This window comes from Denticeps clupeoides, chromosome 4 (genome assembly GCF_900700375.1).
Source record: "Denticeps clupeoides chromosome 4, fDenClu1.1, whole genome shotgun sequence".
In the NCBI taxonomy this organism is placed as follows: domain Eukaryota; kingdom Metazoa; phylum Chordata; class Actinopteri; order Clupeiformes; family Denticipitidae; genus Denticeps; species Denticeps clupeoides.
This window is the reverse complement of record NC_041710.1, coordinates 2,737,193-2,740,468: the sequence shown is the minus strand read 5'-3', so window position 1 is coordinate 2,740,468 and position 3,276 is coordinate 2,737,193. Positions and strand designations below refer to the sequence as shown.

At 39.1% G+C, this 3,276-nt stretch overlaps 1 pseudogene; it reads right to left on the bottom strand.

Moving 5' to 3' along the window:
- Window positions 1–2,118: 2,118 nt before the first annotated feature.
- LOC114789379 (uncharacterized) lies at window positions 2,119–2,237 on the bottom strand (annotated as a pseudogene).
- Window positions 2,238–3,276: the final 1,039 nt, after the last annotated feature.

Genomic DNA, 3,276 nt, shown 5'->3' with positions numbered 1-3,276 from the left:
TGCCCCGGTGTGGAGCCGCGTCGTGGAGCCCTGCCCCGGTGTGGAGCCCTGCCCCGGTGTGGAGCCGCGTCTCTGACGTTTCACAGCGATAATAAGGGGAGGATTCAAAACTCACAAAAAATTAATCACGTGAACAACGTAACACGAATCTCGTCATTGTCACTTTTCAAGGAACAACCACACTTTAACATTCAGTCGAGTCGGCGTGAGGCAAGTAGTTAAAGACAAGATTAGAATAAGACAGACCTAAATAACAAACAAGTAGAATAGTAGCACACATATTACATACACCATATGCAAATTAAAGTGGTAATAATTTTAATATATATTATGTATAACTTCATTGTTCCTGTTTATGCTCTGCCCACTTTTGTCGGTAGGTGGCAGTATTGCCGCCTCACGCCTGTATAACACGCCGGATTGGCCGGCTCGGTTTCTATTCCAATATCTGTTCAGCAATATTTCTTCATTAAATATGAGCTCTGGAAATCAAGCAGTGAATCCAGGAAGCCAGTTGACAGGGGATGCGTTAGAAGACTTTTTTTTTTTTTTGCGGTGCAATAATTTAGCATAATTCCCAACGTTGTGTGTACAAAAATGAATGAAGATTTGCAAAAAAAAAAACAAAAACAAATATTCGGTTGAAAAGGATTTGCAAATTATAGTGTATGGACTACTTTTCCAGGTGGAACATTTACATTTAAGTCATTTGGCAGAGGCCTTCATCCAGAGCGACTTACAACGTGCTTCCATGTCACCATTGATGAAGTGATCAGTTCCGGTTCACTAGGACCTCCAACTATGAATACAATCTTTTTATTCACTCTGTTGTAGTTTCTATACATAAGTCAGAAAACAAGAAGGTTACAAGTTAATCTAAATCTTCTCTAAAGAGGAAGGTCTTGAGCTGCCGTTTGAAAATACTCAGTGACTGAGCTGTTCTGACCTCGAGGGGAACTTCATTCCACCACAGAGGGGCCGAGACAGAGAAGAGTCTAGATGAGTGTCTTCCTTTTACACAAAAACCTGGGTAGTTCATTTTTAATGGCACATTAAAAAGAGCCACAAAAACGACATATTAATGCGTGCATGACTGTCCCTGATTGTGAAAGATGGCATCATAGTGATGAGGGGAACGTTCCTTTCTTCTGAGAGCCACACCATCTCCACGCACAGCATCATATTGAACTGATGCAGACCTGCTGATAATCCCATTGTTCATTACAATAAACCCAATGGACTTTTAGACTAATGCCTTTACCACTTGACCATGTGTACTGTGGAAGAAAAGTTAGATCTGTTGCATCATTTCTTCGACATATGAACTGTAATAAATTCCAATTATTTTGTAAAATAAAGATCAATTGGCTGCGAATTGAACCCAGATTGCACTTCAACTGCCCATCCTAAATAGAATATTCAAAAATATGTGGTTCACTTTAACTCAAGGTCACAACAAAGCATTTTATTTGAACTTTTTTCCATATGCTGTAGTCGTGGCTGAGTGTTTAAGGTGATGGACTAGAAATTGATTAGGGGTTTCCTTGCGCAGGTTTGAATCCTACCGACTACGTTCTTTTAATAAATCTTTTTTCATAGTGGAAAGCTCTTTTTTTGGTACTATTTAAAAACTCCTAACTGTAAGTTTTTCAATAATTAAAGCTTACAGCACCTTGGATTCCTTGGGCTTGAAAACATATCAAAGAGCGAAAATACCTCCTAACTTACTTTAGAAAAAAACTAACAAAGCAATGTAAAAAACTTCAACTTCAAACATTTTTCAATAGATAAAGCTTACAGCTCCTGGTATTCCCAGGCTTCTCCCTTCCAAGTACTAACCAGGTCCAAAAGTTTTTCAATAGTTAAATCTTACAGCACCTAGTGTTCCCAGGATGTCTCCCATCCAAGTACTAACCAGGGCCAACCCTTCTTAGTTTCTGAGATCAGATGAGATACTTTGGCTGGTATGGCCGTGATGAAATTCTGCTGGAAAATGATGGACTTAAAAAAAAGAAGGGATGGGCAACATATCAAAGAGGGAAAATACCTCCTAACTTACTGAAAAAAATTAACAAAGCAATGTAAAAACTTCACCTTAAAAAGTTTTTCAATAGTTAAAGCTTACAGCACCTGGTATTCCCAGGCAGTCTCTCATATAACTGCTAACCAGGCCCAACCCTTCTTAGCTTCCGAGATCAAACGAGATCAGGCATTCTTCGGCTGGTATGGCCGTTAGCAAACATTGCTTGAAAATGATGGAATTTAAAAAATGAAAATAATAATAAAAAAACGGCTTAAAAACATATCAAAGAGTGAAAACACCTCCTAACGTACTTTAGAAAATTCGAACAAAGTGATGTAAAAAATTTTTTTTCAATAGATAAACCTTACAGCCCCTGGTATTCTCAGGAAGGCTCCCATCCAAGTACTAACCAGGCCCAACCCTTCTTAGCCTCTGAGATCAGACGAGATTGGGTGTTCTTTGGCTTAAATGGCACTAAGTGTCATGATCCGGACTGGCAGGGGTTACTCCGGATCCGGACCGGAGTTTCATGTTTGTCCTGTGTAATGTTCCCTGATCGTGTTCACCTGCTGTCTATTTATATAATTGTATAAAGCTATCCTGTTCGTGTCTGTTAGCCGTCGGGTCATTGTGCGTGTTGATGTTCCCCTGTCTTGTGAAGTTTATATTAAACCCCTGTCCTGTGATCGTGCGAATGCGTCCTCCTTCACCGCCATGTACAGCCCACCCCGTGACACTAAGCAAAGTTTGCTTGAAAATGATACTTAAAAAAAGGGGCTTGAGACCATCAAAGAGTTAAAAAACCTCCTTACTTCCTTTAGAAAAAAATAACAAAGCAATGTAGAAAACTTCAACTTAAAAACTTTTTCAATTGTTAAAGCTTACAGCTTTAACAATTGTTAAAGCTTACAGCGCCAGTATCCCATGCAAGTACTAACCAGGCCCAGCCCTGCTTAGCTTCTGAGATCAGACTAGATCGGGTGTTTTTTGGCTGATATGGCCATAAGTAAACTTTGCTTGAAAATGTTGGACTTAAAAAAAAAAAAGGTTTGAAAACATATCAAAGAGTCAAATACCTGTTAACTTTTTTTAGAAAAAAACTAACAAAGCGCTAAATTTTTTTTTAAAAATTTGTTTTTAAATAGTTAAAGCTTTCAGCACCTGGTAGTCCCAAGCAGTCTCCCATTCAAGTACTAACCGGGCCAAACCCTTCTTAGCTTTCAGGATCAAACAAGATCGGGCGTTCTTTGGCT